At 44.9% G+C, this 27,922-nt stretch overlaps 1 long non-coding RNA gene across 1 annotated transcript; it reads right to left on the bottom strand.

Moving 5' to 3' along the window:
* Positions 1-10,175: 10,175 nt before the first annotated feature.
* On the bottom strand, positions 10,176-15,230 carry LOC115460452. The gene is made up of 3 exons (XR_003940501.1): positions 15,153-15,230; positions 14,669-14,717; positions 10,176-10,243 (listed from the first exon to the last, which is right to left on the bottom strand). It is a non-coding gene; the product is annotated as an uncharacterized LOC115460452 (long non-coding RNA).
* Between the last annotated feature and the right edge of the window lie 12,692 nt (positions 15,231-27,922).

Raw genomic sequence — 27,922 nt, 5'->3', positions numbered from 1 at the left:
TTCCGGATCGGCCGTGAGGCCCGCCTGAGTGGTCTATCTCCCTTTTCTGGTGGTGCTTGTTGCTTGTCTTGAGTGTGCACTATTTGCCACGTCTGGTATCCTGTTTGTATTCAGTGCCTGGTTCACCTCTGCTCTGCGTCTCCACAGAGGACTTGTCTGCTGCAACCTGGCAGGTTCCTTGACAGGTTCCAGCAGAGGTCAGGGCAGGCAGCAGACAAGGATCGGCGTCAGGTTCCAGTAGGGTCAGGTACAAGCAGCAAACAAAGGCACAGAAACCAAAGCACTTCCAATGGGGTTGTAGCTGTGACACCGATCAGAGGAGGCATTCCCCCTAAAGAGGAGGAAACCGTCTGAGGTCACCTATGATGTCACAGTGGGGAGGGAATCTCGAAGGGTGCACCGAACAAAGGCGTAAGAGAATTCCAGCATCATGTACAAGAAATACAGGAGGCAGGAGAAGCCTGAAAAGATGTGCAGGCCTAGTGTGGCGAGAATCCCAACGCTACACAGAAGCTGAGCACATATGCTGAACCACCAACATCCTACTGGCAGAAGTGCAGTGCTGCCAGACCCCCAAAACCCAGAAGGGAAGACCGCAGCCCCAACCCAGGTACCCAGCCTAACATCTCCTGTGTCGTGATAGCCTCCTGTGCGTTAATGCCACACAGGTATTTAAATGTCTCACTCGTATCTCCACTTTCCAACCTTTCTTACAAAGTATACCTATTGAGATCTTTAAGTCTGTCTCCATATTCTTTATGATGAAGACTATTGACAAGTTTAGTAGCCACCATCTGGACTACTCCATCCTGTTTATATCTTTTTGAATATGTGGTCTCCAGAACTGTACAGCACAGTACTCTAAATGAGGTCATTCCTCTCTTATATACCCAAGCGCATTGGATGAGCCTAATGCTGTTTATTTTCTCAAGGAAGAAAAACAAAGGAATAAGTAATAAGACAAACCCAAAGGTAAAGGCAGGAAGCACAACAGTTATATTGCAGGTTAACGGATATCAGGGCTGGTGTCATCAGGCTATAGTATTAAAGAACACAACTGAGGGGCCGATTCTGTAAAATGCGCTCATGCATTGGGCAGAGTTGGTATGGATTTCATACACAATTTTGTGGGCCCACAGTTCAAAAAGGGGCATTGCACACAAGCTAACCCTGCCATAGCCTTGAGTGCACAGGATACAGATGCAGGAAATTGTGCTGAAGAGTGGAAATTTGAGTACGCTAAGTCATTGCAGGTGTAAAGAATCTCCTACTTGACTTCAGTGATCTGAGATGAAGTGCAACACTATCTCAGACACTATCTCAGATCACCAATCCACCCTTGAATATTCCCTTATTTCTTGTTTGTCCTGTTTGTCTATCCTAATTAGATTGTAAGCTCTGTCAAGCAGGGACTGTCTCTTCATGTTCAAGTGTACAGCGCTGCGTACATCTAGTAGAGCTTTAGAAATGATTAGTAAATCCTCTATTCCTGCTTCAAAGATGAGTTCCTTGATCCCCCTCCCTAACCCAAGAGATGACTCCCTGATCCACCATCCTAAATCCAGAGTTGACCCCTGATCCCCTCCAACACTCTTCAAAAACTCTTTGGTGGTCTAGTGGACCACCCATCCCCCACCTCTGACTTCAGTGATACTCCCTTGATCCCCCAACATCCCCACAAAAATCCGTGGTGGTCTAATGGACCCTGACCCTTCACCCATGGCCCCCTATATACCTTTAAGTTGGGAGGCAGGAATGATGCCCATTTACTCCTGGCTCTGTACTGCCAACTTGGCAGTGCATGATCCTGTGTGGTGCACTGTAGGACACAATGTACAGGGTTAGTCTCTCCAATAAGTGCATTTCTGGGGCAAGTGCATTCCTGGGGCATGGTTAGGGTGGGGTTTGCACTTTTTCATATATATTATTGTATATCCAAAAAAGCACAGAAAAGAAACATGTCATTATTTACCACTATCTTTCAAAAAATAAAAAAAATCAATACACATAAATGGTTGTGCATATGTAAACCTCCTAATAAATAGTAGTAATTTAAAAAGCTCTGGAAAAAACTATACCACTAAAGTTACACAAAGTTACCACATGGTGAGGGGGCCACATTTATCATTGTAACAATCTGAATACAAACAAACCAGGGTTACAAACAAAGAAGATCACTATAACGTGATAGACTTCATTTCGGTAAGAGCTAAATAATTCTCTGCATTTTTTGATCACTTGTCAGACTTTTTCTGTTGTTATGCACTATGCAAGTTGATTATCTTGCTACTAGATTTAGCTATTTCATGTATTTATTTATAGTTTATAGTTTACAGTTTATTAAATTTACTATACTGCTCTATGGACTTCTTTTACAAAGCCGCACTAGTGATTCCCGAGTGGCAAATGAAAGGAAGCCCATAGGAATTGAAAGGGCTTCCTCTCATTTGCCGCAACAAGAATTGGTAGCGCAGCTATGTAGAAGAGGCCCTATATAATTTCAATATCAAAGTGGTTTACAAATTACTTAAAGAAAAAGGATAAAGATCTCCGATAAAATTTCTAGTACTTGATATACTGCCCCTCTGACAAAATCAATCAGAGCAGTTTACAATATTGATTCAGCCATAAAATATATGTACTTTTATACATTAAACTAACATATAATTATTACAAATAAGCACACTCATACAGTCTACCTTGATTCTTAAGAGCCGTTGCTCTGTAGAAAAAAAAATGAGCTTTAAGATCTTACTTAAAATGATCTTGTCTTGGTTCAGTTCAAAGCTGCTCAGAAAGAGAGTTTCAAATAACTATGGGCCAAATATTCAGAAAATGCTGAGCTCCTAAAAATATGCTCCCAAGTTAGCATCCTAAGGGGCCCTTTTACAAAGTGGCGGTAAGCCCAACTTGGCTGGTCCAAAGCTGGTGCTGGCGGTAGTTCCAACCCCAGCATGCACCATTTCCTGCACTGGGGAAAATAGGGCTTTATTTTTTAGCACGGCACTGACCCAGCAGTAATCGGGCAGCGCCACATGCTACCTAGTTACCGTGGGGCTAGTGTGGGAGCCCTTACTGCCACTGCAAAGGGTGGCGGTAAGTTCTCTCCCTCACATGGCCACAGGGTAACAGCAATGTTACTGCATGGCCATGGCTATTTTCAGCCTTTTTTACCTGCAGCAGTAAAAAAGGGCCTCAGTGTGCAGCAAAAGAGCCCCACCGCCAGTGTCGGACCATTTTTACCGCAGTTTGGTAAAAGCACCCCTAAAAGAATTAACGCAAACTAAATACTAAGAAGCCCAAATGTATGCTAATTCCGTCAGCACACGCCAAGGTTTTAGTAAAACCGCCCCTAAATTTGTTCCTTACTTTAAGCCAAAATTTAGGAGCATTAAATTTCAGCTGAAAATTCATCTTAATTCAGGAGCTTAAATGTTATGCTCTTAAATTTAAGCCTGTCATTCGTTTGTCTAGATCTATGAGCCTAGCAATGAAAATCAGTTCTAAGCTCCTAACTTCTTTTCCTCACCCTAAGTCTGTTCCTGTTGCCACCCACTTTTTATATCCCTAAATTTAAGAGTTTAGTGAAACTTTGAGTAAAAAGTCATGCATTCAGCCATAGTAAATTTTCAAAGAGGCTAATTTATGAGCATAACTCTCAAGGAGACCTTTTTACTAAATTGCAGTAAATGCTACTGCTTGCTTATTGCAGCTTAAAAGGGCTTACTACAGGACACAATCATCCTACAGTAAATTTCTACTTTGTACTTGCAAAGTGTGCACTCAAAAATATTTATATTTTTTTCACAGAGGGGGTGTGTCTAGGGGCAGAGAGTGGGTGTTTCTTGACTGATCAATTAACATAGGTACATTACTGCATGCTAACTGATTAGCACAGAATTAGTGTGTGAGCCCTTATCATCTACAAAAATAGATGTCAGTAAGTTCTCACATACTAATAATGCAACAATAGCGCATGGCCATTAATAGGAAAAATTGAAATACGGCCATTTTCTGGCTCCAGTAAAAATGACCTTAAAGCATGGGGAAAACCTGTGTAAGAGTGCACTGAGGCCACTGCCTACTGCAGTTTAATAAAAGAACCCAAAGTTTGGAGCATAAATCTTTTGACTATCAGGCCCTATATATGTTGTGTTGCTATCTCTTAATATTTTACTTTCACTACTCCAGAGTTGGAGAAATCTTAAAGCTTACCAGTCTTAAGTTTCCCACAGACATTAACGTTCAACTTTCATTTCAACTCATTCATCAAGCAGAATCAAGGTTCTCAGAGTGGGTATTGACATTCATCCTTTATTCAGTGGAAACCAGCTGTCTGGTAAGGTTTCATTTTACACGTAGCATATTTATAATTTTTGATAAAATTGGAACCAGATAGATCTTTTACTTACATCCTTAAGACTCCTGATGCAGGCCCATTTGGCCGAAATACAGCCCATGTCGAATCTTGGATATTAATAAACACTTGATATCTCTCATTGTCTGGCTATTTTCTAGTCACCTTCACTGTGTCTGTGTTTGTCTGATTGACTGCATGGGTTTGTTCTTCTGTTGTACATCGGCAATCTTAAAGTTGTCATGCACATTTTCTTGCAGGTTACAATATGTCAGGGGAGGTGCCAGGCTCCTGGTATTCTCTCTTCCTCTGTGGGATGTGTATTCCTTAATATGCATTTGGTTCATTAGTGTGCCTCAAACATTTTAATGTATGCAAAATCAATTTACTACAAATTAATTTATGAATTGATTATGCACACGGCAAAAGTTCTAGTGCATTCAAACTAAAAAGCGCAGAAATCAAAATCAGAAAAATTGGAAAGTGAAGCATTTTTTTTTTCCTTTACACATCAGTCAGAAACTAGGAGGAACATAAGAATAGCCATAGTGGGTCAGACTAATGGTCCATCCAGCCCAGTATCCTGCTTCCAACAGTGGCTGATTCAGGTCACAAGTACTGACAGAATCCCAAATAGTAAAGAGATTCATGTTACTGACCCCAGGGATAAGTAATGGCTTTCCCCATGTCTATCTCAATAGCAGACTATGGGCTTTTCCTCAAGGAACTTGCCAAATCTTTTTTAAACCTAGATGCAAAAACTGCTGATACCACATCCTCTAACAATGAGTTCCAGAGCGTAACTATTCACTGAGTGAAAAAAAATATTTCCTCCTGCTCATTTTAAAAGTAGTACCATGTAACTTCTGTGAGTGTCCCCTAGTCTTTGTACTTTTTGAAAGAGTAAAAATTTGAGTTATATTTACCCGTTCTACACCACTAAGTATTTTGTAGACCTCTATCATATCCCCCCTCAGCCGTCTCTTTTCCAAGCTGAACACTCCTAACCTCTTAAGCTTTTTCTCATGAGAGAAGTTCTATCCCCTTACTCATTTTGGTTGCCCTTCTTTGAATCTTTTTTAGTTCTGCTATATCTTTTATAAGATACAGCTACCTGAATTGCATATAATAGTCAAGGTGTGGTTACACTGTGGAGCAGTACAGAGTGTGATAAGTATGAAGCTGTCCTACCCTGGTTCGGCCCCTAGAGGGCGCTGTTCCCCTAAAATGTCCAGGGAGAAGGGCTGGGTGAGTCACTAAAGGGAGCCAGTAAGGGGATGTATAGCAGGAGGTCGCTAGGACCGAGGAGAGTCGTGGAGGAGGAAACAGGTGCAGCAGGTTATGGGCTGGATCCTGTTTAGCCGTTAACCACTTAATACCCCACCTTCGTGGGAGGGAGAGAGGAGAACTAGCAGCTGAAGCAGAGAGCTGGGAGCTGATGCAGAAAGATCCCCATGGAAAGATCCCCTATGGACTGGTGGTGAACTGTGTGTATAAAGAAAGGAAACTGGCTGGGGTAAGAAGGCCCTTGAGCTTTAAGTATAAGAACTGTGTGTCCAAGTACAGAGAGAGGCAGGCTGAAAAGCCTGGGGTTGGAAGTCCCCAAAGTATTGCTGTACTGAGAGAAGCAGGCTGCAAAGCCTGGGGATAGAAGTCCCCAAAGTATTGTGGAGCTAAAGGAAGTGTGCCCTAGGGGCTGAAATAAAGTTTTGTATGAGAAATATTCTGTTGATGAGACCTGCCTGTGTTTGCCTTCTGAGAAGCAGGTCACCCCGAGCAGAAAGGGGTATGAGACTAATTTGCATATAATCTGCATACTAAAATACAGCTCACCCTGAGTGAAAGAGGGACCTGGGATCTAGAGGTTGGAGCCTCATCTCACAAGAGGCATTATAATATTCTTTGTAATATGTTCTATCCCTTTCCTAATAAGTCCTAGAATTCTGTTTGCTTTTTTTGTCACTGCTACACACTGGGTAGAAAACTTCAGTGCATTATCCATGATACTGAAATTTTTTCTTGGGAGCTGACTCCTAGGGTGGAACCTAGATTCAAATAGCTATGATTTGGATTATTCTTCCCAATGTGAATCACTTTGCACTTGTCCATATTAAATCTCATATGTTATTTGGATGCCCAGTCTCCCCACATCCTAAAGTCTTCCTGCAATTTTTCACAATCCACATGTGTTTTAACAACTTTGAATAGTTTTGTATCATCTGCAAATGTAATCACCTTGTAGGAACAAAACAAGCACTATAAAGCACTATATACAGCACTGTATGTTCCTATATAAAAAAGATATGTGGGATTATAATACATGACAAGGAAAAAGGAGGACCAAACTTCACATGACCATGAGCAACAAACAAAACAAAACAGTGAGGTAGATCCGAGGAGGATAACAAAATAGTCTTTAAAGGAAACAGCTAAAGGATGATTATAATACATGGCACCATCCAGCATTAACAACCTTACAAAATGCAGACTCAGACTTTTTTCATCTTTCACTGCTAAAGCCTGTTGCTTAATGAGCCTTGACCTTGCATACAGACAAGAGAATGTGACTGAGTATGCCAATATACCAGAATAACAATTTTGTTATTAGCACTGATATCATGGCTAGACAGGAATTTTGTTTGCAGCTGGAGAAGTGCTGTGGATGGCAAAATTGCACATTGTTTATGAAAACTCAGCTTATTGTCAAGGTGACCCCTTCAACATGACACAAGTGAGACAATTGTGTGGCCCTTGAAGTTACCACATCTGAGATAAACAAAGCTATATGTGCATCACCAACAAGGCCAGAATGCACATCATTAGCCCAGATGCAGCTTGTGATTTCTGTATAAAAGGGGCTCTTATCTGAAGCAAAGGCTGCTATGTTGACATTCCATCTGAAGTGCAGCCCTGTGTTGTGTCTGACTGACCATCTGAGGAACAGTTTTGCCATCTATTGGACATCTTCATCAGGCTGTATAGTTGCCATATATAGATGATTTATAAGTGTTGTGGGTGTAGAGTAGCTGAATAAATTGTAAGTCTACCAAGGATAATGTGCACTTACTCTGAGCTGTTTCTATGATAGGACTTTCAGGGCTCTATTTATTAAGCAGTGTTATAGCCACATTAACCATGTACATGCGTTAACTATGTACGTGCCTACAATATCCCTATAGGCTCCTATGTGGTTAGCACACGCACTAAGTGTAGGCGTGCTAAAAACAATAATGCACCTTATTAAACAGGGCCCTCATTGTCTTCATTCCTGCCTTTTCATAATATTTTTGCTGCTATTGTAAATAAATAAGCTTAATATTTTTTTTTAATAATACCCTTGATATGGAGTTAGTTATGCATATTATTTGGGTGTTTGGGGCTCAGATCTAAAGATAAGAGAAACACGTGCTTTTGACACTACCTTGACTAATGCTAGAATGTGGCAGAGTCCCGTTCTTCTATAAACTATTCTAGGTGTTATATTCCCAAATAACACCACAAAAGGTTGTTTACTGTGTAATCCCCACAACCTCACTTGTCATTCCCATTTCCAGATCATTAATAAATATGTTAAATAGCACTGCTTCCAGTACAGATCTCTGAGTCACTCCACTATTCACTCTCCTCCACTGAAAGAATTGAGCATTTAAACCCTAATTCCTAATCCACAACAGAACATTGCCTCCTATCCCATGGTTTTCTAATTTTCTCAGAAGTCTCTCATGAGGGACTTTGTCAAACACTTTCTGAAAATCTAGATATGCTACATCAACTGGCTCACCCTTATTCATGCATTCAAGAGATGAAGCAAATTCATGAGGCAAGACTTCCCTTGGCTGAATCCATGCTGATTCTGTCCCAGTAAACCATGTTTGTCCATGTGTTCAGTGATTTTATGCTTTAATTTATTCAGATTTCTACACTGCTTATAACAAGAAGTTCAAAGCAGTTTACAGGGTTGTAAGAAGGGACAGCCAATAAGGACCCTCAGGAATTACATAGTAGCTAAAGCATAGTTATCAGTCACACATAAGAAGATTCACAATTGCATTGAATGGTTTCAAAACAGAAGTGTATTATGAGCATAGGTATTTTTTGAATGAGGTTGTTTTGAGTTGTTGTCTGAACAGTATATAGTTGTTATAGTGGTCCAGATTTAGTGCTGTTCTAGGGACTTGGCAAGCCAGTAGTTGTTCAAATATGCTGATTCTTTTTATCCCTTTAAGTGAGGGGAATGCGAAAAGGGAGTGGTTTAAAGTTCTTCTTGATCTGATGGCATAGTTATATTCTTTATGTGAATGAAGTAACTTGGACAGTCCCCTGTTAGGATTTTAAACAGGGTGCAAACCACTTTAAATATAATCCTCACCTCTGATGGCATACAATATAGTTCTTTGAACAAGTTTTTTTTTTTTTTTTGTTACATTTGTACCACGCGCTTTCCCACTCATGGCAGGCTCAATGCGGTAGGCAATGGAAGGTTAAGTGACTTGCCCAGAGTCACAAGGAGCTGCCTGTGCTGGGAATTGAACTTAGTTCCTCAGGACCAAAGTCCACCACCCTAACCACTAGGCCAGTTGAGTGACATTATCATGTTTGTGTAGGGAGAAGATAACATGTACAGCTGTGTTTTAGACAGACTAGTTTTCTTATGTTTTTTTTTTTTTGAGAACCTAATAATCGGAGATTGCCGTAATTTAGTTTCGATAATAGTAATGACTGGACCAGCAGTCTAAACTGCATGGTCTCAAAGTTTTTTTCTGATTTGTTGCAACTTTCTCAACAGGGAGGAGAATTTTACTATGGTAGAGACTTGTAGATTAAATGATAGTATCTGATATAGCTGAACTCCCAGTAATTTGGTTGAGCAGAATTTTTTTTTTCTGAGTTGAGCTTTAGTTTGTGCTTTCTCATCCAGGAGCTTATAGAGTTTAAACAGGTTTCTACCAGTCCCAACACCTGTGCTATGTTAGAGGAAACTGAGATGATGACTGAAATATCATCCACATATCAATAACTAATGAAGCTCTGTCAGTATAGTTCTAACCCTAATATATGTTGAATAGTATCAGGGGGGGTGGGAATCCCTGAGAGACTTCACAGAGGTTTTTCCAGCTCTCTGATAGGACTCGTTTTATTTTATTTTGTACGATCTAGTGACCAGAAAACCTTTGAACCAGGTCAGTACCTTGTCTTCAATTTCTATGTTGTTGAGCTTGCCCAGTAGTAGTATATCATGGTCCACTAGATCAAAGGTGGAGGGTAGGTCAAATTGTAGTAGTAGTGCCTTACCATTTCTTCTTAGGATAGATCTGGCTTTGTCTATTATGGATACTAGTACTGTTTCTCTGCTGTGATTAGCTCTGAAACCTGATTGGGAAGAGTATAGAGCATCATGTTGGGCTAAGTATTCATTAAGCTGAAGGCATGCTAGGCCCTCCATTAGTTTTGTGAATAGTGTGATCGAGGATACAGGTCTATAGTTGGAATCTAGTATACAGCACACTTGAATGTCTTTGATGAGTGGGGTAATAATAATCTCTCCCATAGAAGGTAAGAATTCTCTGGTAGACAGTTGGTTTTGAATCTATAGAAATAGGTTTGCATGAATGTGACCGGAGGGGATCTTAGCAGATAGGATGGGTAGTGATCTAGGATGCAGTGTATTTTGGAGAACCTATGGAACAGGGCAATTCAATGGGTGGAAATCAGACCAGGACAGGTCTCCTTTTATGTCCATGGGGTGACTGTTACTGATGCCTGTGTGTTTCTCTCCTGAATCTGTGAATTGTGATCTAGTATTGGCAATCTTGGTTTGGAAGAATGTTGCAAGATCTTTTGCTGATGGTTTGTCATCCTCATTTTGTTGAACGTGAGTTGTCGTGTCTGTAATTAAAAGACAAGGTGAAAGAGTGATTTGGTGTTTGAAATATCTGTTATGATTTGCTGTGAGTACCATACTTTTCTTTTTTTACTTATCAGAGACTTGTAGTTATTTATAGCTTGTCTCCATTCTAGTTTCAACTCAACATTAGCTGACTTTGTCCATTTCAACGTGCTGATGCCAGAGCAGGCCCCTTTTTGCTGCAGCTTAGTAAAAGGGGCCCTCAATGAGTAATTAAACTCTGGAATTCATTGCCAGAGAATATGGTAAAAGCAGTTAACTTAGTAGGGTTTAAAAAAGGTTTGTATAAGCAGCATAAACTCTGTTTTACTGCTCTGGCATCTTGCCAGGTACTTATGACCTAGATTGGCCACTGTTGGAAACTTGATACTGGGCTTAATGGACCTTCAGTCTGTCCCAGTATGGAAAACTTATGTATTTATATACTTACATGTTTCACTTCCTGGAAATACTCAATGATAAATAAATGAGAATATTTGGTAAAGCTAATATGCAACTGAAGATTTGAAGGTGGCTGGACTTGAACTGCTGAGTTTTTGAGGGCAGCAATGTTACATATGGATTAAGATGCATGTGAATTTACACATTTTCACTTTAAGGACACTGGATCAGTAGAGTCACTTGGCAGCAAGATTTTTCATCACACTTGATAGACAAGATAAGTATTTCAGACCTTTTCTTGTTATTGCATATTGAACAAAATTTGGCTCCATTAGCTGCATTATTAATGTGATAAGTGCGGTGAGGAATGTATATCTCATCTAAATGATGCCAGTTTGTGATGACAGCATCATATCTGAGTGATTATCACTCATTATATTTATATATTAATAAGTAAACAACTGACTTAATTTTATTACACACACACACACACACACACACACTGTCAGATATGTGAAATATACATTTCGGCAGCAATTTTCAATGCCATTCACCTGACTAAAAACAATTTTCCTGAAAATTGTCACTCTTAGTACAATTGTGCATATTTTCAGCTGGACTGGGGAAGTTTTCTTACACAGAGAGAAGTGGGCTAGGGGAGGAACATGATCTAGATTTTCTGGCACATTCCTACCCTCAGAAAAAGCAGGTGCAAAGTCCATGGATACTGAGAACCCATTTGGTACTTTTGAAGGGAAAACTATCCATTTATTGAGATTTCCTTTTGAAAATTAGATATTAGGTTTACAGATATAACATGCCTTCAACCTTTGCATATTCTTACACGTTATCAAAACTGCACCCAAAATTGCTGAAACCTACTACTGCACATATCTATTATGTATATAAAGCTCCATTTCAGATAGAACATAGAGATTGGAATTGGGACTTCCAGGTTGGGACATGTTAAGGGGTCTTTTTACAAAGGCGTGCTGAAAACTGACTTGCAATAGTGTAGACGCAGGTTCTGGGCACTCGCTGATCCATTTTTCAGCACGCCTATAAAAAGGCCTGTTTAAAATTTTGGGCAAAAATGGACGTGCGGCAAAATCAAAGTTGACGCACATCCATTTTGGGTCTGAGACCTTACCGCCAGCCATTTACCTAGCAGTAAAGTCTTCACTCGGTAACCGGGCGGTAATGACTGCTGGTGGAGGTGCACTTGTGAAGGCCTAGACCATGCAGTCCCAGTACTGGTAATATTTAATATATTAATAACTAATCTTAATCTACAGACGGTAAGGTGTGGAGACCCCTTTTTTTCTTCAGTGGATTACAAAAGAAATAAACAAGGCCATTTGGTGTTCAGCACAATCAAGCAAATACTCCACCCCTTCCCCATTCCTCTGACCAGGTAACTGAAAGACAATGAGTCATGCAATTCACTGTTTATGATGAGTCTGTTCAAGAAGGCTAATTGTAGACTTTTAGGTTGCAGAACTAATTTCCATGTGAAGGGGGCAGGGCACCTGGCAGAAGCGAGAAACAAGATTCTGTGGTCAGGACAGGAAAGGAGAATGACATATTGCAGGGGTAGGGTCTATGAGAACGGAATCCTGACTCCTTTGAAGTAAGATAAAGATTGTTTTATTAGGGATGTGTTTATTTAACAAAAGGACTAAAATGTATCTTTTAAGGAAATGCAATAATTTTATGTACTTTTTGGCAATTGTAATAAACAAATGACATATCCTGTATGATGTATTCTTGAAAAAAACAGTTCTTTATACTTTGGGCTAAGAAACCCTATATAAGTGCCTGCTCTGAAAGGCGGGGGGGGGGGGGGGGGGGGGTAAATGAAAATCTTTCTCAGTCTCAATAGACTAAGGAATATGCGACCATTTCCATGGCTCCCCCCCCCCCCCCACACACACACACACACACTTTTGTTTATGTTCCCTCACTACACTGTTTCTTATGTGCTGCTCCTAATTTTCTATTATTTCTTATTTTTCATGTTCTGGTGTAAGAATAAACTTTGGTAATGTGAGAAGCTTCTCTTGTTTATAGTTGTTTTTGGTACTTATAAGGCTGGTGGTGCTAAGAAACCAGTTGGTGAATTTCTATGGGTGAGGTGTTGGGTTTTTGGTTCTGAGACCCAGCAATGACAGGCCCAAACATGACCCACATGCGTAAAATGCCACTTGGCGTGTGGCCGATACACGACCTAAAATCAGACGCGTGCCAAAAATGAAATCACCGCAAGAGCAATGCGGTAATTCCATTTTGATGTACATTAGGCGTGCGTAGACGCTTACGTGGCTTAGTGAAAGGACCCCTAAGTTTCTGTAAAATTTTAGAAAATAATCTGCTGACATAGATCCTTTTCTAAAATATATGCGGGAACACATGTGTATCAGGAGCAACCTATTTTGTAGTTGGTAGGGGCACCCACGATAATCCTGTGTTAATTGGTCAGCGCACACCATTGCTAAACCAATTAGTGCAGGGCACGTCTACTCTCCGCCTCTCAACACGCCACTGTGCTAAAAAAATCAAATTTATTTTTTACCGTGTGGGAAACGCACACTAATTCGACAACTACCACAGGATGCCTGAGCCTGTCCCACATTAGTGCCTTTTTAACCTGCAGTTACTGCAGCTGTGTAAAAAGACCCCTTACTGTGGGACATGTTCAGGCATCCTGCAGTACGTTTTGGATCTCTGTGCACAAACCATCCACTAAAAATATTTTTTAAAATTTTTCTGGGAGGGGGCATATCTGTCTGCAGAGAGTAGATGTCTCTGTGCTAATCAGTTAGTGCATCTACATTAGGGAAGGGAGACTTGATATACCACCTTTCTGAAGTTTTTGCAACTACATTCAAAGCGGTGTATATTTATTCAGGTATTTATTTTGTACCAGGGGCAATGGAGGGTTAAGTGACTTGCCCAGAGTAACAAGGAGCTGCAGTGGGAATTGAACTCAGTTGCCCAGGATTAAAGTCCACTGCACTAACCACTAGGCTACTCCTCCACTGTATAACAACTGATTACCACAGGATTAGTGCATGAGCCCTTACCACCTACAAAATGGGTGGCAGTCAGTGTCTATGTGTAACCCTAAGGGGTTAAAATAATCTTAACGGGGTTCCTCCAGAGGAAAAAATAAGGGTTCTATTGTGACATCACTATGGGACAACAACTGAGCAAGCTGAGACCTGGTTGCCTTGGCAACGGCTTGCTGGTCAGTTGAGAGAGTTGGAGAGAAGGAGCTGAAGACAAGAGAGTGAGAGGTTGTGTGCTGAGGTGTGTCAGTACTGTTTGCTTGATTAGTTACACTAATAGGAGTTGGGGAGTGATTGAAATGAAGGGGAGTGGACTCTGAGTGTGGATAACTGTAGGTGAAGTGCTATTTTCTTGCAGGGTTTGAAAAATAAATATAATATGATGGTTGGGTGGCTAAAGGCAGAATAGGATCTAGCAATGGATGTGTGAACCTTAAGGGCACTTTGGTATTGTAAAGGTAAGGTTCTGTAACTAGAGTAATCAAGGAGTAATGTCTAATAGGGTGAGAAAGGGGGTAAGATGTTGAAAAATAGAATGTACTGAGAAAGAGAATGTTAAGGGAGGCACTGCATGGAAGATAGTGTGATTGAGTTCCTTAGCTGCTCCATTTAGTGCAGGGCATCAAAATTGAGCATAGGCTTGGAAGGAAAGGACATTTTATTTACATTCTGTTTAAGCTAGTACATGGCCACAGTTTTGATCCCATGAATTAAATGTCACCTAGGACAGTGAGTATTCTAAAGGTAGAGAGACAGGGTTTTGCCTCCACTTTTAGTTTTTTAAGTCAGGTTTAGGAAGAAGAGAGGACAAATCCTGAGAAACTAGCATCTGACAAGTCACCTGGACCCCCAAGCAAGCAAGACTTCACTTTGTGATACCAGCGGGACTGAATAAACAAACCGTTACAGCTAAGTGGTATTTAGTGCAAAAATTAAAAAAGAGAAAGAAATACTTACCTGGTGTTCAGACTGAGACCTAACTTCCTGGGAAGTGAAGGTGAAAATCCTGCAGAGACAAAATAGATTCAGAAAGGATCAAATTCTTTTGACATACAGGAAGACAATAAAAGAATCTAAGAGAAGCAAAAAGTTACAATTTTAGAGAGTATTTAACTGTGTATGTATGTATATATATATATATATATATATATATATATATATATATAAAGACGAGTTGTGTCTATGGACGTCCTTCTTTATGGATGTCCTCCCCCCCCCCCCGAGATCGCCACCCATGCCCCCTACCCGGGATCGCCGCCGCCCATCCACCTCCCCCCTGCATTGAAATGACAGCTTCCTGCACCCCCGGCTTCCCTGCCATCTGAAGCACCCCCGAGGCACCGCCCCCGCCACCCCCCTTGAGGTTATCGCCGCCGCTGCTCCCCCCTCCACCCGCCCCCCTCCTTCTGCCACCGGACCCAGCCCTCACAGTGCCTCTCACCTCTGATGTATGTTGCGTAGTTCTGCTGTCAGAGTAACCCTGTGAGGAAACAAAGAAAACAAATGATAATGGTTATATTCCTCATCTTCATATAGTTATAAGTTGAAAATAGAAAAAAACTGAATTGGGAGAAAGAAACATAGTTACTTAAGTGTAGTTAAGTTGTCTGTGCCTAAGTTTTGTGTTACAGTTTTGTGCAAAAAGGAAAAGACAGTAAATGAAAAAGGTAGTACTACCATTAAATTGTTGGAGTTTTTTTATTGCCTTAAATAAAAAAAATAACTTAAAATTAGTTTGCTCTAGTTTTTTTTTTTTTTGTTTCTCCTCTCCACTTCTGGGTAATGTGTTCACGGTATCCGGTCTCGACTACTTCCATCAACTGAACCGGAACACATTGGAACGTCAGCCTAACCCGGGAGTGGGGGAAGGGCTTACCTATGTATAATTTTTTTTAATGGTCTCGTGCTAATGGCAGCATTAGTGTATGAAAATATATTATGGGAAGACAGTAGCAGCAAAAAGCTGAATAAGCTGAAGGGACATAAGAAAACATAAATTCAGTCTAAACCATCAGTCCCAACACCCCCCCCCCCCCCCCTTTTCAAAGTCGAACTTTGAATGGGCTGTCTTAGCATGGCCACGCAGCAGCCACTATTGTGGCTTTGTAAAAAGGGGGGGATTAGTATCAGGTTTAATAGATTTCATTCCAATTATTGGTCATAAAACCCTCCTTAAACTGTTTATTACTGTATAATTTTAATATTTTAATGTCCTTTTAAAGAAGCACTTTTGCAAAAATCATTCACCACACAAAAAATGTCACAGATAAGCATTTAGTGGTCCTTTTACAAAGCCGTGGTAAAAAGTGGCCTGCGCTAATGTGGGCATGTGTTTTTGTCATGAGCTGGGCCACTTTTTACCACGGCTGGGAAAAAGGCCATTTTTAATGGGCCGGGAAATAGGTGTGGGCAAAAAATTAAAACTAGCACACGCCTATTTACGGCCTGAGCCCTTACCGCCAGTCATTGACCTAGCAGTAATGGCTCATGTACTACCCGCGTGGTAACCATGCCAACGTGACCGCACTACCAATTACTCCTGGGAACCCCCCCCCCCTCCCCACAGTAGAAAATAGAAAAATATTTTCTACTGTGGGATTCGGCACACGCCAAACTCAGAATTACGGCTGAGTGCACGTGCTGCCCTGGCGGTAGTGCCGATTTGGTGCACACTACCCGTGCATTTGCCCTCACATGACTTTGTAAAATGGCCCCTTAGCTTTTATGCACCATCCTAATGGGGATCTCCATTTCACTCTGAACAAGCTTCCTCAGGGAATCCAATTCACTGGTGTGAAAACATCATGCTCATTTATCAGCATTCATCCCTTTAAAAAAATACGTGGAGGGGCATAATCGAACGGAAACGCCTATCTCCATGGGCGTTTATCTCCGAGAACGGGTCCGTGAAGGGGCGGGCCGAACCGAATTTTCGTCCTAATCCAAGCCATTTGGTCATGGGAGGGGCCAGGATTCGTAGTACACTGGCCCCCCCTGATATGCCAGGACACCAACTTAGCACCCTAGGTCAGTGCGATGGACTTCAGAAAAAGCTCCCACATGCATAGCTCCCTTACCACGGGTGCTGAGCTCCCAACCCCCCTCCCCCAAATCCCACTACCCACAAATCTACAACACTACCATAGCTCTTAGGGGTGAAGGGGGCACCTACATGTGGGTACAGTGGGTTTTGGAGGCCTCCCATTTACCAGCACAAGTGTTACAGGTGGGGGGGGGGATGGGCCTGGGTCCACCTGGCTGAAGTGCACTGCGGTACCCACTAAAAGTGCTCCAGGGACCTGCATACACGCAGGCCTCTAGGACTGGTTGCTGTTATATAACATTGGCACACCAGTTGATACCTGAAGACTAATCTCTCCGAAAACGTCCTTTATTGGAATAACCGCCTTTACTCACAGTTAACTGCAGATCAGAGGTTGTGCCCCACTGGCAACAAGTCTCCCTGGTACTGAGATGAGCAGTAGGTCAGAGCTGGCAGAATGCTGTACAATGCCCTCTTTCAGCCACATTCAAGGGAAGAACTAAGTTGTCTAGCGTGGCTAACACAGGAAAGGGAACTAAAACTGGCTTACAAAAATGGCCACTACTGCATGGACTACAACAGGAAACACAACAGGGCACACTCTGACCCAGTAGGCAGGGGGAAAAGCACCATGGGAGAAGAGCCTACCAATTACCAACATCGTGAGACTGTAACACAAGCTAATGAAATCACGGAGCCCAATACCCTACACCCACCACAATGCAATGCTGATGTGACCCTGTACTGCACCCGAGAGCCACATCTGACCCAGGGAAAGGCTGTGACAGGATCGAACACATTCTGCTGTCATGGAGGTGGGTACGGCATTTGAGGCTGGCATACAGGCTGGAAAAAAGTTTGTAAAGTGGGATTTTTTTTGTGGGAGGGGGTTAGTGACCACTGGGGGAGTCCGGGGAGGTCATCCCCGATTCCCTCCAGTGATCATCTGGGCAGTTGGAACACTTTTTGGGGACTTGTTAGTGAAAAAAAAGGGTCCAAAAAAAGTGACCTAAAATCGCGGTAAAAACGCCTTTTTTTCGATTATCAGCTAAAGACGCCCATCTCTCCTTGGCTGATAACCACGCCCCAGTTCCGCCTCCACCATGCCTCTGACACGCCCCCGTCAACTTTATTCATTTCCGCGACGGAGTGCAGTTGGAAACGCCCAAAATCAGCTTTCGATTATACCGATTTGGGTGCCTTTGCGAGAAAAACGCCCATCTCCTGATTTGGGTCGAAATATAGGCGTTTTTCTTTTTCGATTATAAGCTGGATAGTCTATAATGCATTACTGTCATAAAAATGTGTGATTGGACATACTGCTAACCAAACATATTAAAAACAGTATATTTACATCATTCTGGTATCTCACTCATAGACACACTTAGCTATCTTCTTAAGCTGTTGCTTGTTTGCGCTAACACGTTGCAACCAAAGCTAACTCATGACATGTTATTTAAACAAAATTTGACCAATCCGGTGTCATTTGAATTTCAAAGCTTGAATCCAGTGTTAGATCAGAATATCAGGTCAAATATTACCACTTCATTGTAAGAGTTACATACTGTTATCCTGTTAGCCAAAAAATGCTGTCCATTCAATTTGTGTTTAAGCCATATGGTTCTGTTGCACTCAACGAATGATTCCAGTGCTATTCCCGCTGGATAAAAGTTGTTACAGTTCCCTCTTCTTGGATTAAATGAAATATGATCAATGTGGAGGATCTGTTCTTTTTTGTTACATGTTTGTTTTTTCACTCTAACTCCACCCAAGCAGCTCCCAATCCACAAATTAAAGATTTGCACATGTAAATCACAGCATCTAAAATTGAGTTTTCTTCCCCCCCCCCCCCCTCGATATTCAAAATCATTTAGCCAGCCTGCAACAGCACCTGGTCACAAGTACCTGGCAGAACCCCAAATTGTGGCAACACTCCATACTACAAATCCTAGGGCAAGCAGTTGTGTCCCGTGTCTGTCTCAATAGCAGATGATGGACTTTTCTTCCAGGAATTTGTCCAGACCTTTTTTAAACCCAGATACGCTAACCACTGTTGCCAGCTCCTCTGGCAAAGAGTTCCAGATCTTAACTATTAGTTGAGTGAAATAATATTTCCTCCTATTTGTTTAAAAGTATTTCCATGTAACTTCCTCAAGTGTCCCCTAGTCTTTGTACTTTTGGAACAAATAAAAAATCGATTTACTTCTACTCGTTCTACGCCACTCAGGATTTTGTAGACCTCAATCATATCTCCCCTCAGTTGTCTCTTTTCCAAAGCCATATTTGGCTGCATGAAACCCTGGAATATCTTTGGCTGGCTTAAACATAACCGGCTAGCGCTGAATATCAGCTTCCTAACACGTTTTTGCATTGTACCATTATGGCAGAAAAAAGTCCTAACACTTAGGACTTTTTTTGCCATAATGGTACAAAGCAAAAACGTTCAGAACTAAAACTAAGAAATTTTGAGCTAGACCTGTTTTAATAATGACTAAGCCACAAAAAGTGCCCTAACTGACCAGATGACCACTAGAAGGATTAAAGCATAACTCCCCCTTACTCCCCCAGTGGTTACTGTTCCCCTCCCACCCTCCTCCCCCAAAGATGTGAAAGAAACAGTACATACCAACCTCTATGACAGCATCAGTTGTTACAGCCAGTACTATGAGATCAGCAATCAGGTCCTTGGAGTAGCCTAGTGGTCGTCGCAGTGCACTGTGGAGAAGGGGACCCAGGCCCATAATCCACTTTGTTTCATTTCTGATGGAAAGTGCCAGCCCCCCAAAAACCCACCAAAAGCCTACTGTACACACATATAGGTGACACCTGCAGATATAAGGGCTATTGTAGTGGTGTACAGTTGTACAGTAGGTTTTTGGTGGGTTTGGGTGACTCACCATACAATATAAGGGAGAAACATTGAGATGTGTACCTGGGACATACGGCGGGGCATAATGGAAAGAACGTCCAAGTACGAATTAGGATGTTCGTAAGAAACCGTCCAAAATTAGACATGTAAAATTGAAAAATAGTATGGGCGTTTTTCGATAATTGATTATCCCTGTAGGAAAACAATCAAATGAGGAGCGCATAAGCGTGACTAAATTGGGCGCCCTAACATGGTCGATTATTGCAGGTGCAAACGACCAAATCACAAAGTGTGTAAAATAATGTATATAGGTGTACCGCAAGTACAGTACATGTTGTTCTGGCCATCCAGGTACGGGAAAATATGAGGAACGCGTATATGCGTCAACAACAGAAAAATCATGCTGCTGCTGCACCCATATTTTCCTCATATGTGCCCATCTGCATGTCCGGACCTGCATGCACTGTACACCTACTGAACATGCAGCTATATGCATATTGTGTATATGTGAAAAGGGTCGGGTGGGGTGCGTCATACTCATCTATATAAGGCACATTCGGCACACATAACCAGGCATGTGCACGTCAAAGACGTCTATGCTTACGACGGCGTCCACGTGCTGATAGGGCCATATATGGGATGGGATGAAACGACGTCCCTCACGCAAGGTCGTCTATATAAGGCACTTGTTTTCCAACACGTGAAAAAATGGCGCAATGACGAGAGCCCAACTTCGGACAGGAGGAGAGCCTGCTGCTGGTGCGCCTGTGCCTAAGGCACCGGCACAGGCTCTTTGTCCAGCACCACCACCTGCCCCCCAGGCTCCAGGCCATGCGAGCCTGGTCCCGTATTAGGGACAGGCTTGAAAGGTAAGGTTATGGCCCACCCCCCCTCCTGTACCTACACATATAACAGCTCCGTCATCAGTGTTACCACCAGTAACTGGAGTGTGCATGCAAGGATAATGAGTAATATAAGAATATGCACAATATCACTAATAAAATGTATGTTATTGAAAGGACGACCATTCCCATATCCCTACAAGAATGTATTTCGTTATTTATGTATATCTTGCCTGTGAACGCCACATTTCCAATCCCTCTTTGCAGCCTCTATGTGGCTTACAACACATCTGAATAGTGGAAACGTGATACCAATTAAACGTATACCATACTTTATAACATGGTTATGATAACACATATAAAGTAGTTTTACAAGCATACATTATAATGCATACAAACGGTACTTTCTGGCCTCATGGCCACCTCTATGGCATCATCTGCATAGGAACCAACTCGGTGGCTGCTGTGGGTGCTTGAGCACCCCCAATATAAAAGAAATGCCTTGTATGTATGGAGGGAGGGAGGGAGGGGTAATCTCCACTGGGGGTTGCACCCCCCAAAATGGTAAAAAGGTGGCTCCTATGTATGATTCAGTACCAATGGAGGTGGTCCCCCCCCCCCCCCAAACACTGTTGACCCTCTCTCTCTGCTATTTGAATAACAAATCAATGTGTGCAGAGGACAAAAAGGACCATCCCCTCCTGACCCCTGCTCTACAAACTTATATCTTACAGACGCTTCGGAATGCACCGGGACCTGGAGTCCCTGAGAAGGCGGTTCCGCCGTGTGCAGCGTGAGAGGCCCGAGCTCATCCGGGCGGTGCGACGGCACCTCAGGGCTCGGCGTAAGTATTCAAAACCAGGACACCTGTACAGATTGCTAAATACACGTCTTGAATAATGCCAATGTGCTGTACAATATCAATTCCCATCAATGTGGCTAATAGTCAACTAGTAAGTAATAACATGTCTGTCCCAGATCAAGGATGCAGGTTGCAGGGGTCCTCCCATGAGTGTGGCTGCAACTTCCGACCATCCCCCTGAGATGAATGAGATGATATGCCTCACTTTACTATTCCCCTTTCTGGGGTGGCTGATTAGTGTGTCCTGGTAGACCTGCCTGAGGCCCTACTTTTAGTGGATGTCATGGCTTAACTCTCATAAACGTTTTGTGCTCAACACCCTTCCCGCTGCCCCCCCCCCCCCCCACCAATAAAACCAACAACAACTGCCCATCAACCCCTTGTCGCATCTCACAATGCAAACATGCTGGTCAGCAATGAATGTGATGTGTGTCAGAGGAGGTTCCAGGGTTCTTTGTCATGTCATCTGATGCAGCTCAGTCCCCATGGGCATAGGCCACGCCTTACCACACCGTGACCCATCCCCCGTCTCAGACCACCCAGCTACTGCACTATGCAAGCCATGTTGTATGTGCTGATCTCAATCACACTCCGTTTACATACACAGGGCTCCACCAGCAGCAAGCCGAGCGTGCAGATGAAGAGGGCCACCACCTGCAGGAGGAGTAGGAGAAGGAGGACGAGGAGCAGGAACAGGATCCAGGGCAGGGAAGCCACGTGGAGGAGGAGGAGGAGGAAGAGGAGGAGGAGGCAGCGGCCCCAGCACAGGAGGCGGAGGAGTCGGCGGGCTCGGAGGAGGGGGTCCTCGTCATAGATGAGGACTATATGGAGGCCCCCTCCCCACCTGTAACACCACAAGAGCCCTGTCCCTCCCCTCAGCCATCCTCATCCCCTGCGGGACCTCAATCACCTGCCCCACCACCTTCCCCTGGGTCTGCTCCGTCCCCTGGGCCACCTCCACCAGCCCTAGGTGCAGGTGCGATGATGCGCCTCCTGCAGCAGCTGGTAGATGGCCAGCACCAGCTGCTGCAGGAGGTCCGAGCCCTACGGCAGGGCAATGAGCAGCTCCAGGGCCCACTAAGGGTGCTGCTGAGGCTGCTCATTGCCCTGCTACAGAGGGCCTTACTCAGAGGGTGTGTCCGCCCTTGACTTAAATGGGGGGGGGATTGTTGGGGGTGTGGGGAGGGGGAGGGAATTGTTGGGGTTCTGTGTGTGGGGGGAGGGAATTGGGGGTGTGTGTGTGGAGGGGGGGAGGGAATTGTTGGGGTTGTGGGGAGTTGTGGGGGGGAGGAGGGCATTGTTCAGGGTTGGTTTGTAGGGGTGGGGTGGGGTGGGGGGAAATACATGTTTTTGTTATACTTTAACTATCAGGGTGTCTGTGTGTTTGTCTCCCTTGTGCATTACATATAAGCAAATGGTGCTGTTGAGTTGAGAGGAAGCAGGCAGCAATATGCATAGCATGAAATGTGCAGTGTGAATGAGAAAGTTGATGTATATGTGAGAATGTTGGCCATACAGAAGGCCACCTGTTCATTCCAACCTGCATGGCCATATGTGCAGGGGAGGTGGGCCAGGGAGGCTGGATGGATATTAGTGTTCATGACCACAAATGGCCAGCCAGCCTCTTTCCCTCCGTCCCCTCCACCATACTGACCTACAACACAGAGTGCCATCAATAAGAGATTAATTGTGTAGCACGTGTGATCTCCCAAGTAGACATGTCCACATAACCCCAGGTAGCACATACACAGTGTATGCTGTCTGATGCCCAGACATCCTTACCCACAAGCCACATTGGTGGGGGGGGGGGGGGGGGCAAGAAGGACCTACAAACGGCTCATATTTTCACATTCAATACATGAGCTATGGTATATAATGCTGAGGTGAAAAGGGGAAACAATGGGAAACCCATTAGATGGATGGTTACTTCATCACAGTTGCAATGTAATACTTGTGTTACAGACGGCCACAAATAAAAATGGTGCTCAATATTTGCAGCTGTGATCACACTGTCTCCAGTAGTAGATCAAGGTGTGTTACATTCAAGTATTTCGGGCCTGTCTCAAAGTTTGTCCCTGAGCCAACCGCCAGTGAAGTGAATTGAACCGGCAACCTTGTGGTTATAAGGCTGGTGCTCTAACCACTAGGCCACAGTAGCCACCTGCAGGTACTTTGGGTTGCAACCTGTACACAGAACCCTCTCCCTCACCACCACGTCTTAAGGCTTCAGTGGCAGTACCTGTAGCCACATTGAGCATTTTTCCAGGCTACCAATTGTGACAAAATGTTCTTGTTCCCTACCTATGGAGGAATTTAGGAAGGTGTTCCATAATGTGCTGAACACATCCATTGCATATATCATTCCCCCTCCCCCTCCTATGCAGCTTCAGAATAGGTGGGCACTGCATAAATGGGGACTGGGGTTCACCACATAAACAAGGAAGATGGAACCTACCGGGAACCAATACAGCAGCTCCAACAGCTGGCCCACACCACTGAGGACCTGCCAACCCCACAGTACAGTGCACAGGAACCTGGTGAAAAGACAGCCAGCTAAGAGTTGACTCCAGACTACATACAGTGAATGCACACTCCTTGACTATGAGCACAAAGAGAAGAGATGGCAGACAAATGAGAGCTTACCATGAACGTCTGTTTCAAGACAGTGTAGTGCGCCTTTTATCATCTGGAACATTAGCTGCACATCTCTCTCATTGAAATGTCCCTTACCGAGGGGTGCTTGATTTGGGGCAAGTGTAGGAATATCGTCGGCCCCACAGACTGCCTGTTACAAGCAGGCAGAGAGAATGGGAGAAAGTAAGGGAGGCTCACGGGATGTGGAAGAGTGGAAACGGAAGGCGTGGTGGCTGAGGGCCAGCAATAATTCCCCCCCCCCCCCAAATACACAGGTGTACCCAAACATACATTGCCAAACACAAACCTTATTATAAGTGAGGGTAAAACCCTGTAAACGATTCTTAAGAACAACCGGCAAGGTCCCAGTGCAGGAAATGGCGGGTTAGATGGCAATCAAGAAAGGGAAGGCAGGTGGGGACGCCCATAATTATCTACCCATAATCGAAATCATGTGCTTCAAATCGCTATCTGAGCTGGGCACGCTTAGGAATTATGTGTATAATTGAAACAAAAATGCCCATATCAGACACGCCTATTCCCCCGTGTCAATGGGCGTTCTTGGCGACTATATAAACGCCCACTCCGTATTTTTGAAAACCCCATTGGTACAATGCCGCCGCGTCAGCCCCCAACCCGGAAGGGTAACTTTAGCGACGGTGAAGTGGAGCTCCTGGTGCAGGAGATACAACAACGGCACCGGAATCTGTTTGCTCCCACAGGGCAGAGGCTGGCTGCAACCACGAAGCAGCGGGAATGGGAGGCAGTACGGGACAGCCTGAATGCTGTGTACCACTGTGGGAGAGACGTGGAGGACTGTAAGCGAAAGTGGCAGAAGCTGAGGAGGGATGACAGGAGGAAGGCGGGGGCCAATCCCCCAGGACATGACACAGCCAACCTCACCCCCATGGAGCTGATGGTGCACTCCCTCCTACCCCAGGAGGGCATCCACGGGATTGGCTCCCTCGACACCTCGGCCCAGGCTGAGGACTCAGGTAGGTTTTTCATTATGAAGTTGGGGTATCTGTTGTGCTGCAGTACACATGTGTTATAGAAGTTGGGGCCAGGGGGAGGGAGGTGAGGAGTGGGGGGCAGGAGGAGGGAGGTGGGGGGGAGTGTCTGTGGCTGTCTTTATGTACAATAACAGGCCACCTTTATGATGGTGTTGTGACCTGCTAACCCCTACTCACTTGCTCTGTACCCTTACTCTTTATCCATACCGTTGTCATTGGCTTTCCTCCTACTTGTCCTGTATGCGCATCTTAATTTAATTGTAAGCTCTATTTGAGTACTGGTAGTGTTCATGTGTGTTATAGGAGCAGACTGGGTGGGTGCTGTGGGTGTTTGAGCAGCCCCAATATTGAGGAAAGATCATGTAGCTGTGCAGGGAGGAGTTTTGTGCACTGGGCTTTGCACCCCCCAATAATACTTTCCAGTTGGCTCCTATGGGTGTGTGTAGGTTACTACAGTGGCACAACTTTGGGGGCCTTCCTTCCCTACTACTCCCTCCTATTTTCCCATCACCAAACTGTGCCTATTTCCTTCTGTCACCTCTGTGCTCTAGTGAGTGTGGCCCACATGCATTCAACTGAAGGAGCCTGTAATGGGGGTCATAAAGCTGTTCTATGCAGTCTAGCAAGTCAGTAGTAACACAACACATGCTGAAATGTTCTTCAAGGTAACAATTATAGAACAAACAGCTTGTCCAAAACATTGTGAGCGGTGTCCTTCTCTTGGCTGATCGTCCACCACCTCTACCCAGCTGCCTGTGGGGCTTTCTCTTTCGCACCGGTGTCAATTCCATTCCTCCTCACCATCTCTTTGCTGGGTCATCAGGTTGGGGGACATGCCAATGTATATGTATGCTGAAAGACAAAAGTGGGTTATTTGCACCAACACAGTTCCTCACTCTTGTGCTATACAGGTGATGACTCAGAGGAGGCTGGCCCTAGTGGCCTGCAAGGCCAACGCCCTACACCAGCAGTCCAGCCTCTGCCTCCACCCCCTGCAGCACCAGCAGTCCAGCATCTGCCTCCACCACCTGCAGCACCAGCAGTCCAGCTGCCTCCACCCCCCTGCAGCAACAGCCGTCCAGCCTCTGCCTCCACCACCTGCAGCACCAGCCGTCCAGCCTCTGCCTCCACCACCTGCACCAGTCCAGCCTCTGCCTCCACCACCTGCAGCAGCAGAACCTGCAGTACAGGCTCATCCTCCACCAGCACCACCAGCATCTCCAGCACCGGAAGACTTTGGTGAGGAGGAGGAGGATGCATATAGGGGGCCAGCTCCTCGCCAGAGGCCATCCGGCCAAAGGAGGCAACTCCTGCGGCTGGCCACAGAGTTGCTACGCCACAACGTGCGCTTGGAGGAGTACCGGCAGCAGAAGCTAGACCTGCAGCGGCAAGCACTGGAGGCACAGCAGCAAGCCCACCAGGAACTCCTCCGGGCGCAACGCGAAGGCCACCAGGAGGTGCTGCACGCACAACACCTAGCCCACTAGGAGGTGCTCCAGCAACTCAAACGGCTGGAGCAGAGCATCGAACGCCTGCGCCCTCAGGTCACAGCACCTACTCCAGCCGTGCTGCTGGAGCAGGCCCTGCCATCAACTTCCTCCTCCACTGACCACCAACCACCAGCTAAGAGGTGGGCGTTGCGATCATCCACCTCCGCACCCACTCTTGCAGCACCCACCAAACCTGCTCCCATTCTGGGTCATGTGGCCAGCCTACAGCCAACAAGGTGGCCAGATTTCCATAGTGCAGCCGAAGCCACAGGCTGCTGTGGGGATACGGAGGAGGACACTGGGAGCAGCACCTCTGAAGAGTCTGAACAGACTTCCCGTGCAGCACCAGCTGCAAAGGAAGGCCGTGGGAGGGGTAGGAGGGGACGGGGGAAGGGCAGGGGAAAGTGATAGCACATGCTGTAGGGTGAGGGTTGGTGGGAGGGAGGGTGGTGGGGTGGGAGGGGGGTGGTGGGGTGGGGGTGAACACAGGAACACATGCACTTAATATAAATCAATAAATGTACACTTACTTTCACCTAAAACTTGTTTCAATGAGTCTTTGTCTTGCTCTTACGCCAAGCTGTTAAGCATTGAGCTCTGCTCTGTGGGCTGGGGGTGGAGGGGGCTCCTCTTCCTGGTCATCTGGGGCCTCTTCTGGTGGTGGCTGTGGCTCCTCTGGGAGAGGCTGTCCTCTGCGCTGGGCCAAATTGTGCAACATGCAGCACGCCACAAAGATCTTGGCCACCTTTTCTGGACTGTAGAGCAGCTCTCCTCCAGACCGGTCCAGACAGCGGAACCGGTTTTTCAACAAACCAAAGGTCCGCTCAATGATCCCCCGGGTGCTGCGATGTCTCCTGCTGTAGGTTTCTTCTGCCCCTGGTTGTGGGTGGATCGGGGGGTCATGAGCCATGTCCTCTGCGGGTAGCCTCGGTCACCTTTGGAGAAAGGCAGAATGAGATAGATGAGTGTGTATTGCTTGGAGCAGGTACGGGGGGGGGGAGGAGGGGGGGATTTGGATAGTGGGTTGTGGAGTGAGGTGGAAGAAGCCAGGGCAGAGGGTTGCCCAGTGGAGGAGGTATAGTATGGGTACATGCATGTTGCACTTACCTAGTAGCCATCCACGAATGAACTCCCCTCGCTCGAACCTGCAGAAGATGCCCGAATGCTGTAGGATGTAGGCATCGTGGGTGGACCCGGGGTACCTGGCACACACGTCTAATATCTCCCCCTGGGCATCACATACAACTTGCATGTTCATAGAATGAAATGCCTTCCTATTTCTGTAGGTGGCCGGGGGGGGGGGGGGGGGGGGTCTGAGGGCTACGTGTGTGCAGTCTATCACACCGATGACCGAGGGGAATCTAGCAAGAGCATAGAAGGCAGCCATGTTGTTGTGCAGGGCCTGGGGGGTGGTGGGGAAAGTGATGTAGTGTGAGGTATGAGTTAGAAAGGCATCTA

Source organism: Microcaecilia unicolor, chromosome 1 (assembly GCF_901765095.1).
Source record: "Microcaecilia unicolor chromosome 1, aMicUni1.1, whole genome shotgun sequence".
NCBI lineage: Eukaryota > Metazoa > Chordata > Amphibia > Gymnophiona > Siphonopidae > Microcaecilia > Microcaecilia unicolor.
Note: the sequence above shows the minus strand (reverse complement) of the source record. Positions and strands in the feature narration are given on the sequence as shown.